Source organism: Numenius arquata, chromosome W (genome assembly GCF_964106895.1).
Source record: "Numenius arquata chromosome W, bNumArq3.hap1.1, whole genome shotgun sequence".
Lineage (NCBI taxonomy): Eukaryota > Metazoa > Chordata > Aves > Charadriiformes > Scolopacidae > Numenius > Numenius arquata.
The window spans coordinates 34,717,892-34,734,187 of record NC_133615.1 but is presented as its reverse complement, the minus strand read 5'-3'; positions in this window follow the sequence as shown (position 1 = coordinate 34,734,187).

Genomic DNA, 16,296 nt, shown 5'->3' with positions numbered 1-16,296 from the left:
ATGAGTTTAGAAAAAAGACTGAACTACTTTAATGAAAATCTTAATAAATAATGAAATAATAAATAATAATAAGCAAAAACAAAAAGAAAAAAAAGGTATACAGTATATACAAAACCGTATCAAGCTCCCAGGGTGATGATCACATCACCAGCAGGCACAGGGAAAAGACCCAGACTGGACTCGGCAACGGACAGGAGCTAGATTCCAGACCTGGATTCAGGAACGCACGGATCGGGATCAAAGGCAGATGAACAGACAGGGTCCTCCTCAGATGTCGGCCATTGAAGAAAGAGAGTTGACACTTTGATCCCTCAGCTTTTTTTACTGAGCATGATGCGGATGGGATGGAATACCCTGTTGGTCAGTTTTGGGTTATCCTGAAAAACACTTATTGAACACTGTTAGCATTATATAATGATTAACATCATGCAGCTCAGAATAGAGTATTCTCACCAAGGATTAAATTTCCTTGAGGTACACATTGAATTTCTCCATTCTTCAGCATCACCCACCAAGTACATCCAGGTCCTTGAGCAAAAACAGTCCCACCGATCAGTTTGCCTTTGCCTGAAGTAGGAAAAATCTAAACAGTTTTCCCAGCATGTTCCTTTCATACATCACAGGGACTTTATCCCCTTCTACAACATGTAAGAGGCCTGACTGAGCAGGACCAGCTCGATTGATGGATCCCCTGGTGTTAAGTAACTAGGTAGCTTGTGCTAAATGCTTGTCCCAATTTTTAAAGGATCCACCACCGATTGCTTTCAGGGTGGCTTTTAACAGTCCGTTGTATCGTTCAATTTTCCCAGAAGCTGGTGCATGATAGGGGATATGATATACCCATTTCCACTATCTGACTCAATTTATTCTGGAGTACCATGTTGCCACAAGACTTGCTTTTCAAGGCCCAGGATGGTATTTCAGGCAGTGGCATGGGGCACGGCATAGGTTTCCAACCATCGGGTGCTTGCTTCCAATCTGTCATGGTTTAGTCCGAATCCGCCAATTACGAGATGACAGACGCTCTTCCCCCACCTCTCACTCCAAAGAGAAAAGGAGGAGAGGTAGAGAGATGTACAAGTTTAGAAGAAACTAAACTAATGATATATTAACAGTAAAATAAAAAGGAAATAATGAAAATAGATCCAGTACATACAAAACTGTATCAAGCTCCCAGGATGACGTCACCAGCAGGCACTGGGGAATTCCCAGACTGGACTCAGCAACAGACATGAAATGGATTCCAGCTCTGGAGTCAGGAACGCACAGATTGGTATCAAAGGCAGACAAACAGACAGAGTCCTCCTCGGATGTTGGCCATTGAAGAAAGAGAGTTGACAGTTTGATCCCTCAGCTTTTATACTGAGCATGGGGCAGATGGGATGGAATACCCCTGTTGGTCAGTTTTGGGTCACCTGTCCTGTTCGCTCCTCCCTGCAGGTGTGACTCCTTTATGCTTTTCCGTTTCTGACTCTCCAGTGGGGCAAATAACGAAATTAGCTGACCTTGGTTGTTATAGCAATAAGTCTAAGCAAGAGCCTCTCTGCATACCATTCCTTGGCATTAACTATAAACACAGGTCTTATCACTCTGAGAATGAACAGTTTTCTGCACAATATGCTGTTAATTTCAGAGAGTTAGAATAGGCTTAGCTAAGAAGTAAAATTACTGAACAGAAAGTTGGTTCTGTTTTACCTCAAAACAGGACAAATGCCCTCCTACAAGACCGACTCAAGAGAAACAGGACCTGCTCCGAGATTTCACGGAATCACAGAATTTTCAGAGTTGGAAGGGACCTCTAGAGATCATCTAGTCCAACTCCCCATTTCCTGTGGCTTTGCCACTGCAACTATGGAGAGGACATGAGTAAGTGGCATGAAAAACTTACCCCAGCCCTACAGGCACGGGTGCTTGAGATGCAAGGTAAAGGAGATAAAAGAAAGAATTCCTGCAAGAGAGTGGCTACTCTGTTCCACGGTAAGAGGTTCTCCGGTCCCGGTAGGAACTCTGCTGCTAATTGTAGATGCTGTCCTCAACATTGGGGGGGGTCAGCCTCCAGCCAGGAGGAGGAGAGGGACAACCGAGTTTCTTAGACTGTTTAGATTCTGTGGCCTGGCACATTAGAGCCACAGAAGCATAAAGCCCTAGTGGACACTGGTGCACAGTGTACCCTAATGCCATCGAATCATTGTGAGAGACGGCCTGTAAATTCCCTGAAGAGGGGGAGAAGACCTTCCAAGCCCTCAATGGAATGCGTCAAACACTCGCAAGGAAATAAATAATGTAGGCCTGACATTCAAAGGACTGATAAGACTCACAGGCGCCTAAAAAAAAATAAATGGGGGGACTATTTTGTGAAGACAAGATATTTCTGCCACTTGTGTGATGAGTCTGTCAGTTCTCTATTCAAGGCCACCATGTCCGAAGAGTGACCTTTGCTTCATTATGTGTGAAATGCATATGAAAGCACACACCCCTGCATATGCTAATGAAGATTATAGAGATCATGCTAAACATGTATGATTATAGTTCTCGTTTCCCCAAGCAAATCATGCTATACATCACTTGGGAGGGAGAGAAACCTGAGATCTCTCTTATGAAGAGAGATTGAAGGAGCTGGGACTGTTTAGTTTGAGGAAGAGGAGACTGAGGGGAGACTTCATCACTCTCTACAACTACTTGAAAGGACACTGTAGAGAGGTTGGTGCTGGTCTCTTCGCACAAGCAAATAGCGATAGAACAAGAGGGAATGGCTTCAAGCTGCAACAGGGTAGGTTTAGACTGGACATTAGGAAGCAATTCTTCACAGAGTGGTCAGACGCTGGAATAGGCTGCCAAGGGAGGTGGTTGAGTCACCATCCTTGGATGAGTTTAAGAGTCATTTAGATGTGGTGTTGGGGGATATGGTGTAGGGGAGAACTTTGTAGAGTGGGGTTGATGGTTGGACTCGATGATCCCAAGGGTCTTTTCCAACCTGAATGATTCTATGAGTCTATGAGATGAGGCTGTCCCATAGGGAGTGGGGTGGGCTGTGCGAGTTCAGCAAACATAAAAGGGAGGAAGAGTAGTACACAAAAAATTTACTCCTACAAGACAAACCCCCCCTCTCTCCTGGCAGTTGGCTGGCTCAACACTGGGACTGGTGAACTCTTTATCTGTCTTTTTCTCTATTTTTTCTTTTTCTATCCCTCATTTTCTATTTTCTTTTAGAGTTGATAAGTAATGGTTAAAGTTGATAAGTAATGGTTAAAGTTGTTAAGTAAAGTTAGAGTTGTTAAGCAATGACCTTAAGTACCCCTTTCCATAAGCTGTTATATACCTGCCATTAGCTAACACAATGCATAACTTACCATAATTTGTAATATGCCTAACCAATTATCGTAGATTTAGTTAAGACCTACACTAATAATTTTGGGAAACAAATAAATGTTTGTATACAGACCTCGAGATTTATCTCACCTTAGTCTGTGCCATTGGGGATTTACGAATCTGAGCCGCTTACCCCCCCTCTTTCCTGAGAGTGGGGCGTGACAATCATAAAGGGGCAGAATCTGTCACTATTTCTGGTGTGACAGGCTGGTCTCAAGAACTGACCATACTGGAGGCCGAAGTGAGCCGAACTGGGAAGGAATGGGAGAAGCACTCCATTGTGACTGGCCCAGATGCTCCGTGCATCCTTGACATAGACTACCTCAAGAGAGGGTATTTCAAAGACTTAAAAGGGTATCGGTGGGCTTTTGGTATAGCAGCTGTAGAGACTGAGGACATTACACAGCTGTCTACCTTACCTGGCCTTTCAGATGACCCTCCTGTGGTGGGATTGCGGAAGGTTAAAGAACAGCAGGTACCACTTGCTACTTCCACGGTGCATCGACGACAGTATTGCACTAACCGAGACTCCCTAATTCCCGTTCAGAACCTGATTCATCGGCTGGAGACCCAAGGAGTGATCAGCAAGACTTGCTCACCCTTTAACAGCCCGATATGGCCAGTGTGAAAGTCTGATGGCGACTGGCGTCTAACAGTAGACTATCGTGGCCTGAATGAAGTCACACCCCCACTGAGTGCTTCTGTGCCAGACATGCTAGAACTGCAATATGAACTAGAGTCGAAGGCAGCCAAGTGGTATGCTACAACTGACATTGCTAATGCCTTTTTCTCTATTCCTTTAGTAGCAGAGTGCAGGCCACAGTTTGCTTTCACCTGGAGGGGTGTCCAGTATACCTGGAATCGACTGCCCCAGGGGTAGAAACACAGCCCTACTATTTGCCATCGACTGATGAGCCAGACTGCACTGGAGAAGGGTGGAGCTCCAGAACACCTGCAATACATTGATGACATCACTGTGTGGGGTAATACAGCAAAAGAATGTTTCAAGAAAGGTAAGAAAGTAATAGACATTCTTCTGAAAGCAGGTTTTGCTGTAAAAAGAGGTAAGGTCAAGGGACCTGCACGAGACATCCAGTTCTTGGGAACTAAATGGCAAGATGGTCGTTGCCAGATCCCAATGGATGTGATTAACAAAATAACATCTATGTCACCACCTACAAACAAAAAGGAAACACAAGACTTTTTAGGTGGTGTGGGTTTCTGGAGAGCGCATATTCCAGGTTGTGAAACCTCTCTATGAAGTAACTCGAAAGAAGAATGACTTTATGTGGAGTACTGAGCAATGACAACCTTTGAGCAAATATAAACAATAGATTGTGCATGCAGTAGCCCTTGGACAAGTCCAAACAGGATGGGACATAAAAAATGTGCTCTATACTGCAGCTGGGGACAATGGCCCTACCTGGAGCCTATGGCAGAACAACTGTATTCCAGTTGGCAATTTTCTACATCAGGGCTTACTTTCTGACATCTTTCACAGTGAATTATTCATAGCAAGGGAGCCAAAACTAAAATGACTGATGTATGGAAATACATGGAATGACACATTAGGCTAGAAACCTGCCTAAAACACCCTGCTGTGAGATTCTGCACTCTTTCATCCTGACTAGCAAGAAGAACTTTTTCTAGTTTCCAGTTTCCCTTCTGACAATCAGACTGACATTATTTCTATATTGGGAGCTGACTCCCTTGTTTGGAGAAAACGAGTAGGTTCTCTGTATCCTGTCGCAGGTACTTAGCCTCCATCCAGCTGACCAGACATTAAAAAAAGCAACCAACACAGAGAACCCTACATCCCAGACACATGATTTTTTGGGCTATTCCACATTTTGGCTAGAACAGGTTAGCTGTTCTGCTACACTGGTAACACAAGTACTATTTCTTGCATTTAGAAAGAAGTGATAGAAAATTTGGAAGGGGCAGAGAGATTCTGGGGAGAGTGAGGGGATTAAGGTTGAGAGGTAGAGTCTGGGGGAGATAGAGTCGGGGGTAGAGTGAGATTGGGATGGGAGGGACAGTGTTGTGGGGCGAAAGAGTGAGAGTCAAGGGGAAATAGAGAAGTTAACAGAGAGAAAGGGAGTTGGAGAGAAAGAGGGAGAAATTTGGGGGATAAGAGAATCAGAGATAAAGGGTTGGGAGAATAGAGAGTCAGGGGAGAGAGAGACTGGGGGACGGAGTTATGCAGACAAAGTGAGAGAAAGAGTTGTGGGGATGAAGAAAGAGTTGGGGAGGGGGAGAGTGTCAGGATGAGACAGAGTGAGAAAGTCACAGGGTGAGTGAGAGAGTCAGGAGGAAAGAGATAGAAAGTTGCAGGGAAGGGGGAGAAAGAGTCAGGGAGGGGGAGAGTTGGGGTTAGAGGGGGGAAGAGAGAGTCAAGAGGGGGAGACGTTTGGGGGTGAAAGAGGTACAGTTGGAGTAGAAAGTCTGGGAGGAGGTATAGAGTTGGGGGGAAGAGAGAGATTGGGGGGATAAAGTTTCAAGGGTAGAAAGCGTTTGGGGAAAGGTGGGGGAGTGAGCGAGTAGGGAGGGAGTAGCAGGGTAAATAAGAGGGAAAGTCGGGGAGAGACATTTGGGGATGAGAGAGGTAGAATTGGGGCAGAGATACTTGGGGGGACAGAGGAAAATTTGGGGAGAAGGACAAAGTCAGGGAGGAGTCGGGTGGGGGAGAGACCATTATGTGGAAAGAGGGAGAGAAACTGTGGGAGAGGGAGAGAGGTTTGGGGGGAGACAGAGATAAAGTTATGTATAACATACACTAAATTAAAAGCAATTCTATAAAGATTTCTAAGTTTCTCAGGGAAAAAGTCTGAATTCTTACGTAAAGGTATCCTAATTGGGGGGAAGAGAGGCTCAGCCTATTGGCTAATCCCAGAATTTGGAGGAAATTTATGATGGTATCTTTCCTGGCTTGTTTATGATGATATCTTCCCTAACATTCCCCCTTTATTGAGCCATTTTTATATCATTTTTTAGCTTCAAGGTGGAGCTTGAGTGACTTTAGTCATAAATACCTTTATTATGATTGGTGCAAAATTCTCTCACCTCGCATTTAAAGGTATAGTTTACGAAAAATTCAGGGCACAGACTCAGGGAGGAGTGATTGCACCTTGGAGGTGGGTAGCCTTTGGGCTGGAGGTGTGTTTTGGTATTATAATGACATTATAATGAGCAAAGTTCGCACAAAGGACAGCATTTTGTCAAAATCTGACAGACTCCTGGCCCAGGGTGGTAATTGTGCAGCTTATCAGCTCCATAGCGCCATCCAGCTCCCATCTTCTGCAATGACATCACAAAGGCTGGCCAGGGAGTCTTCTCTCCATTCCACCCTCCGTGCGGCTTCACACTGTGGAATGGCCTTGTATACCAGCTGCAGCTGTACTCCATCCTGGAAGCTCCTTTGATGCTATACTGTTCCTTAATGTCTCAATAATGCTAAAGTTTAAATTTTAAGTCACCCCTGGTCATTATGCCACACAGGGGGAGAGAGAATTGGGGGAATATAGAGGGACAATCGTGGGGAGAGAAAGACAGAGTCTCGGGGGGAGAGGGGGGACAGTGCAATTTTGAGACAGACAGAGGGAGAGAGTTGGCAGGGAGGAGAGATTTAGGTGTGAGAGAGGTAGAGTTACTGAAGAGAAAATAGCTGTTTTCAGTTGATGTTCATTTTAGGTTTACAGAGATGAAAAGATTGCTTGAGGATCTTAACTGGTATGTAGTTAGTCTATCATTTGAGAAAATTTATATTGAGTTTGGGTCTCAAGTACTACACACATCTTCTGATGTGACAAAATATTGACCAAATTTGACAGTTGACTGGCAGAGAAAACTGCATTATTGTTGGTTAGATAGTAGTCTTTAAAGTGACAAAATGTATTGGGCCTGACTGGGATGGAGTTAACTTTCCTCATAGCAACCCTCATAGTGCTGTGCTTTGTATTTGTAGCTAGAACAATGCGTATAACACAGTTTTGGCTACTGCTGAGCAAATGCTCCCAGGGCATCAAGGCTGTCTCTCCACTACCCTGACCCCAAAGGCCAGTAGGCTGGGGGTGGGCAAGAGGTTCGGAGAGAACATAGCCAGGACAGCTGACTCAAGCTGACCAAAGGGATATTCCATACCATATGACATCATCCTCAGCAATAAAAGTTAAGAGAAATGAGGGGTGGGGGGTGGCAGGCATTCGTTATTAAGGCATTTGTCTTCCAAAGCAACCGCTATGCATACTGAGGAAGTGGCTGGCCATTGCCTGCTGGTGGGAAGTAGAGAGTAAATCTTTTTGGTTTTCTTTGCTTCCGTGTGTGGCTTTTGCTTTTCTTTATTGAACTGCCTTTATCTCGACGCATGAGTTTTTCATCTTATTTTCTCCCCACTGTCCCGCTGAGGAGCAGAACGATAGAGCAGCTTGGTGGGCACCTGGCGTCCAGCCAAGGTCAACCCACCACAGTATATCTATCTATCTGCGCACACATACAACCACACTGAGAAATACTTCAAAAGATGCACACAAAAATACTCTTTCATCATAGCAGTTTGGATCAGGTAACGTCTGTGCTGAAAATTCGGCATAACCATTGACAAAAATGAAGGGTTAAGCATCAAACAACAAACTATAACTGCTAACTCGACGACAAAGAGAGGTATGCTGGGAGACAGAGCAGCAGACACTGGCTATCTGGGCCCTTGCTGCTACTGTGCAAACTGTCTACAAAACAGCTAGCGGCTATGAGGGATAAAATGAAGGAACTTGAGCAGAATGTGAGGGCTCAGACTGCATTCACTACTGCTCCCTGGGAGTGACTGGATGAAATGTCATGAACACAAGCTTAAGCTCCTGCCTGACAACCAGTAGAGATAAATCTCATGTCTTTAACACACATCAGTCACTGGCTAAACCACGCTCACTTGCAAAGAGTATCAAATTGATATGCAGGGTTCATTACCTGCAGTCACTGCTACAATCACTACTGTTCCTCCCCAAAGCCGAGAGCAAACATTGGAATTCTTTCTCCCACACTCCAGGTTAGCATACAGTTCGTCTAGCAAAGCATATGGGATATATCCTCCCAGTTAATCCCCAAAGGATTACCATTACTGCTTACTGATTACCATTAGGTGAGAGAAGCCTACTACAGAGATTTGAAGATACGTTGTTCAGACCGTCACAAGAGCACAGACTGAAGTCCTTTGAGCTGGCAAATGATGGAATTTTATTTTCTAATGTTCTTTTATATTGGTTATTTAATTTACAGTATGAGAAAGTGCACCTTAAAGCAGGTTTTATAATTTATATATACTTTGCCATTTATATGACAGCATCTAAGTAGTAAGGTACAGGTGTTTCATATTTTGGTCACTTAACCACAGCATTATATTTTCAACAGTACACAATTGCTTTGGAATTTGTTCTCAGAGTTTAAGATGCTGCTGTTCTACAATAATTTGTTATCACACATCTGCTGAACCCTACACTCCTCAGATAGAAACAGGGAAAGGAATCACATGCTTATTCAGTCTGTATTATCCAGATTAACATAAAATACATTCTGAGTCAGTTTAAATTAAGCTTTGTGCTGAACAAAGGGAGCCTCTCACACTTTGTTGTGCTGGCTGAACTGACTCTAATTTCTAGCTGGTAGGTGACAAAGATGATCTCTAGGTGGTAATTTCTTCACATGTACAGCTAGATTGAGAAGAAATTCTCCGTGTATGCTCTTTGTGTGACACTGAAGGTTGTGACATACACAGTCCACAAAGAAGAAGATGAAAGGCATTTGGGGCAATTTTAGGATTTCTTTCTCTGAAAAGTCTACTAAACAGAATGTGCTTAGCACTGATCTTGAAAATGTGCTTATTGTTACACCATTTTAGGCTAATTAATCATACAATTGTCTTAATTATTTTAATGTAGAGCTTCTGGTAGGGACTATTGCTTCCACTAGAGCCTTTACAATTTTGAATTTTCAAAAAGTGGATATATTTCATTTATATTTCCAGGGAATATCAAAGAAGTCAAGATCATGTGGCCAATATAATGTATAATCAGGACTTTAAATGATAAGCACCGTTGTAAGAGACAGCCTGTAAATTCTCTGACGAGGGGGAGAAGGCCATCCAAGCCTTCAATGGAATGTCTCAAACACTCGAAAGGAAATAAATAATGCAGGCCTGACATTCAAAGAATTGACTCACAAGGCTCCTAAAAAAGACTCACAGGCTCCTAAAAGTAGTGCGAGGACTATTTTGTGAAGACAAGATATTTCTGCCACTTGTGTGATGAGTCTGTCAGTTCTCTATTCAAGGCCATTGTGTCCAATAAGTGACCTTTGCTTCATTATCTGTGAAATGCATATGAAAGCACACACCCCTGCATATGCTAATGAAGATTATAGAGATCATGCTAAACATATATGACTATGGCACTCATCTCTCCACCTAAACCATACTACACTCACCTGAGAGAAGGGAGAAACCTGAGACGAGGCTGTCCTTGGCAAGGGGGGTGGACCGTGCTAATTCAGCAAACATAAAAGGGGGAAATAAGTGCCCCTAGAGAGGGAGAACAAAGAAGAAGATTGTACCTGGGAAGATCTTTCCCAAGAAATAAGATTGTGCCTGGGAAGATTTTTCCAAGAAAGAAGATTATGCCTGGGAAGATTCCCTGAAAAAGGCACTGTAACCAAGACCAGTGATCTCTTTATCTCTGTCTTTTCCTCTCTCTATCCCTCGGCTTCTCTTTTCTCTTAGAGTTGTGAAGTAATGGTTAGAGTTGTTAAGTAACGACCTTAAGTACCGCTTGCCATAAGTTGTTGTATAAGTAACATGCTAAGTAACACAATCCATACCTCACTGCTTGCCATAATTTGTTATATACCTAACCAATTATCATGGACTTATTAAGACCTATATACCTATATATACCTATATACCCTATCTTTTGGGAAACTAATAAATGTTTGTATATGGACCTTGAGATTTATCTCACCTTAGTCTGCACTGTTGGGGATTTACAAATCTGAGTCACTTACCCCCCCCCTTCCTGAGACTGGGAGTGACAACTGTATGCAGTTCAATAGAGGATTTTTTCAAATGGCAGATTAATCATTTCTTGTGTTGCCTCTTTTCAGATATGCAAAGCCAAATTACACTTTTAAAATATGGATAGATGACCGTGTTATTCATCTGAAATTAATTTATAACATTCAGGAATGCTTATCACAACTTTTGATATGAAACCGCCCATTCCTCTACTAGAATACACTTTAATGTATGCCAGGCAAGTCAATTACCTAGTGCCCTCTGACTTCCTAAACTTTTACATTTCAGAATAATTTCCTCTCTACTCTGCGCTTACAGAGATTATTAAAACAAGCCACATGCTCAAATACAACAGCACTACTTAAGATAAAATGCCTAAAACAACTGAAAATGTAAAAACATTTAATCACTGGCAAGGTGTAGCAGTATGCTCTCCCCCCTCCCCAGCGCCTGCTCAAGCTGTAACTGATAGTGATGGCCTGCACCTGGACTTTGGGGGATGGATGGCAACACAGCCAAAACACTATCCAGAAGAGGGACCTAGAAATCTTGTTGCTATGCAAATATGACTATGTCAACTATCTTACTCTATAAATAGTAGACAGCCCAAGAGCCCTTTGAGCTCTCCTGCATGGCAGCAGGCTGCATGACAAGATCTCCCCTTGAGCAATTACGCCCGCTCAAGGTTACTCCTCGAGGTTTAGAGATTCCTTGCCACAACAGATCCTCGGTAAGTGATTAATAGCATGCATTAACTGTGAACATAGAAAGGATTGATTGTACATATATGTCCTTTAGACATAAACCGTTGACCAAGTCTGGGACTAGGATTGGATCCAGCTGCACCTAGACTCCTCTCTGAGAAGGAGTTTAGAAAGCAAGGGGGTCCTTTCTGAACCTCATGACTCAATGGGAGGGTCTCCCTGACAGCTTGTCTGACCCTGTCCTCTATGCAGTAAATAATAGAGTGTACCTTGACATCCAATCTCGTAAAACACTGTCGCATTTACTACTCATTTTGTTAAATCACTGTTTCACCTTAATAAATATTTCACTACTTCTCTCTTATGAGTGAAGTTAATCACTCTGTCCATGACACAAGGAAAATTTAGTATTTCGTATTAAGCTTATGGTCAAAGCAGGCTTCACTATAGAGATAGAACAGACTGACTCATAACGTGGATCCGACCTAATGCAAACCATAACCTGTCCTAGCCATCTGAATTAAATCTGTAATGTCTTTAAAGTTCAGACTGACTCCAGTAAGAAATTAAGTCCACTTTATTCTCTCTGTTATGGTTTGAGAAAAACCATAAAAATTTGTTGTTGTTTAGACAATTATTCTATCACCTGATGACCCCTCCCCACCCGGAAAGGAGAATCGGGGAACACAAAGAAACACAAGGGTTGAAATATAAGTAGATTTATTAGAATAAGACTAAATAATTAACAATAATACTAAAAAAACAGTATTAAACCTGATACTAATATAAGATATACAAGAATTATACTCAGCCAATTCTATCAGTAGGAAGCTGTGCACTCCCAGCAGTGGACAGCAAATGTCAGACACTGTGAGCGCTAAGGCTTTGGGAGCAAGGGAAAGCCTCAGGGCTCTGGCACCAGGCAAGAAGTTCTCTGGACCGCTGCCATCAAGGGAGAGAGAAACTACACAGCAAACTTTTCTAATTTACATTGGATGTGACGTTCATGGTATGAAATACTCCTGTTGGCCAGCCTGGGTCAAATGCCCAGGCCTTGCTCCTCTTCATCCCTGCACCTGGCAAGGCTCAAAAACACCTAGACCTTGAATCCCACATAGCCTGGCTGGCTATAAAGTAAATATTTTCACAAATTCAGACACTAGACTTCTAAAAGTGCAGTTTTCCCCATCATTAGAAGAGAAATTAGTCCTGTGTCTCTCAACCCAGGACATTCCACCCCTTATTTCATACCATATATATGTCACATTTCAGTGTACTATTATATTTATCTTCTAATATACATATATATAGAGAGAGACATATATAATCCTCTAAAGTTATGAGCTATTCCTCTAAAAGGTCCATTAAATTTCTTTAGTCCAAAACTGTGAGTTCCATCTATCCTAATAGTCTTTTAAGGTAGGAACAAGTGATGTGGCATTCACTCAGTTGTCGGATCAGGACCAGGCCTCAATACAGGATCACAAATGGTTAGAGTTGGGCGCATCCATATAAGATGTTGTGCTCACGGCCAGCATGTTCCCTGTCACTGGACACCATTCAACAGAACTGACTCTGGGTCCGTTACCATTATGTTATCCTGAAAAACACTTATTGAACACTGTTAGTATTAGGCAACAATTGACACCGTATCATTTAAATTAAGGATTCTCACCCAAAATCAGATCTCCTAAAGGTACACATCGAACCTCTCCATTCTCCTGCATCACCCACCAAGTATGCCCTGGTCCTTCAGCAAAAGCAACCCCCACGGGTGGGTTTGCCTTTACCTGAGGCCGGGGTAACCCAGACTGTTTTTCCCAACATATTCTTTACATGCACCACAGGGACTTCATCCCCTTCCACAGTAGGTAAAAGCTCTGAGTGGGCAGGACCAGCTCGGCTGACAGTTCCCCTGGTGTTGACTAACCAGGTGGCTTTTGCTAAATGTTCATCCCACTTTTTAAATGTTCCAGCACTCATCGCTTTCAGTGTAGTCTTCAGTAGTCCATTGCATCGTTCTACTTTCCCAGCAGCTGGTGCGTGGTAGGGGATGTGATATATCCACTCGATACCACGCTCTTTAGTCCAGGCATCTATAAGATTATTTCAGAAATGAGGCCCATTGTCTGACTCAATCCTCTCTGGAGTACCATGTCGCCACAGGACTTGTCTTTCAAGGCCTAAAATAGTGTTACGAGCAGTGGCATGAGACACTGCATATGTTTCCAGCCAGCCGGTGGTTGCTTCCACCATAGTAAGAACATAGTGTTTTCCCTGGCGGTTCGTGGAAGGGAGATATAGTCAATTTGCCAAACCTCCCCAAATTTATATTTCAGCCACCGTTCTCCATACCACAAAGGCTTTGATCGTTTGGCTTGCTTAATTTCAGCACGTTTCACATTGATGGATGACCTGTGCAATAGTGTCCATAGTCAAATCCACCCCTCGGTCACGAGCCCATCTATATGTTGCATCTCTTCCTTGATGACCTGAAATGTCATGGGCCCACTGAGCTAAAAACAATTCACTTTTACATTGCCAGTCCAAGTCTACTTGGGACACTTTAATCTTAGCAGCCTGATCCACCTGATGATTGTTTTGTTGTTCCTCAGTGGCCTGACTCTTGGGTATATGTGTCGCGACGGAGGGAAGACAGAGTCACTCAATATGAGTGATCAGCAAGCTTCGTTTATTGAATAGTACAGCCGTCTTTTATGCTTCGTTATAATTAGCTAATACATATTCTGCAATACATCTTTCTGATTGGCCTGTCCTCCAAACTTCAACCCCGCCCTTAGTTCCTTCTTTACAGTTACTTTCATCCTCTTTTCCCATGCCTGAGCAGCTGCAATCTCCCTGTTATCATACAACAGTTACAGTCAAGGACAGGGTGTCCTTGCCAGCTCAGCAGTTACGGGGGCTGAATCCGATGTTTCTCAAGTTCTTGCTCGGCCAGCTGGATCATGTCTACGCGACCCTTCTCAGCTAGCCAGTCTCCCACATATATGGGCATCTACATGTCGTACCTTCACAGACAGCTTTTCTAATCGGACAGCAATATCTTGCCACAAGTCAGCAGCCCAGATGGGTTTACCTCTGCGCTGCCAGTTACTCTTCTTTCACTGCTTTAACCACCCCCATAATGCATGCGCTGCCACCCATGAGTCAGTATAAAGATAAAGTACCGGCCACTTTTCTCTCTCAGCAATATCTAAAGCCAACTGGATGGCTTTCACTTCTGCAAACTGACTCAACTCACCCACTCCCTCAGTCGCTTCTGCGACTCGTCGAATAGGACTCCATACAGCAGCTTTCCACCTTTGCTGGTTTCCTACAATATGACAAGATCCATCAGTGAACAGCGCGTATCGCCTCTTGTTCTCCGATAACTGATTATATGGTGGTGCCTCCTCAGCCCGCACCACTCTCTCCTCTGGGAATCCTCCAAAATCTGTGCCTTGTGGCTAATCCATGATTACCTCCAGAATTCCTGGATGACTGGGGTTCCCTTGCTCGCTAATTAGTGCTACCCACTTACTCCACGTTGCATCAGCTGCGTGATGTGTGGAAGGAGTCTTCCCTTTAAACATCCAGTTCAACACTGGCAACCGAGGTGCCAGGAGAAGCTGTGCTTCAGTACCAATTACCTCTGAAGCAGCTCGAACCCCTTCATATGCTTCTAATATCTCTTTCTCAGTGGTAGTATAGCGAGCCTCTGATCCTCTATATGCTCGACTCCAAAACCCTAGGGGTTGGCCTCTCCAGGTGCTCTTTGCCAGAGACTCCAGGTAGGGCCATTCTCCCCGGCTGCGGTGTACAGCACATTTTTTACATCTTGTCCGGTTCGGACTGGCCCAAGGGCTACTGCATGAACAATCTCCCGTTTAATCTGCTCAAAGGCTGACTGCTGCTCAGGGCCCCATTTAAAATCATTCTTCTTTCTAGTCACTTCATAGAGAGGGCTCACAATCTGACTGTAACCAGGAATATGCATTCTCCAGAAACCCACAATGCCTAAGAAGGTTTGTGTTTCCTTTTTGTTAGTAGGTGGTGACATAGCTGTTATTTTGTTAATCACATCCATTGGGATTTGGCGACGCCCATCTTGCCACTTAATTCCTAAAAACTGAATCTCCTGTGCAGGTCCCTTAACCTTACCTCGTTTGATGGCAAAACCGGCTTCCAGGAGGATTCGCATTACCTTCTCTCCCTTCTCAAAAACTTCTTCTGCTGTATCACCCCATACAATGATGTCGTCAATGTATTGCAGGTGTTCTGGAGCTCCACCCTTCTCCAGTGCAGTCTGGATCAGTCCATGGCAAATAGTAGGACTGTGTTTCCACCCCTGGGGCAATCGATTCCAGGAATACTGGACGCCCCTCCAGGTGAAAGCAAACCGTGGCCTGCACTCTGCTGCTAAAAGAATAGAGAAAAAGGCATTAGCAATGTCAGTTGTAGCATGCCATTTAGCCTCTTTTGACTCCAGTTCATAGTGAAGTTCTAACATATCTGGGACAGCAGCACTCAATGGTGGTGTGACTTCATTCAAGCCACGATAGTCTGCTGTCAATCTCCATTCCCCATTAGGCTTTCGCACTGGCCATATTAAAGGGTGAGTGAGTCTTACTGATCACCCCTTGGCTTTCCAACTGACGAATCAATTGCTGAATAGGGAGCAAAGAATCCCGGTTAGTGCGATATTGTCCCCTACGCACAGTTGTAGTAGCAATGGGCACATTTTGTTCCTTGACCCTCAGCAGCCCTACAATAGAAGGGTCCTCTGACAGGCCAGGCAATGTAGACAGTTGCACAACATTCTCCGTCTCCACCGCCGCTACACCAAATGCCCACCGGTAGCCTCGCGGGTCCTTAAAATACCCTTTCCTGAGGTAATCTATGCCAAGAATGCATGGTGCGTCCGGGCCAGTCACAATGGGGAACTTTTCCCATTTATTCCCAGTTAGGCTCACTTCGGCCTCCAGTACAGTCAGGTCTTGAGATCCTCCTGTCACTCCAGCAATAGTGACAGATTCTTCCCCTATGTGATTTGATGGCATTACGGTGCACTGTGCACCAGTGTCCACCAGGGCCCTATACTTTTGTGGTTCTGATGTGCCAGGCCATCGAATCCACACAGTCCAATAAACTCGATTGTCCCTCTCC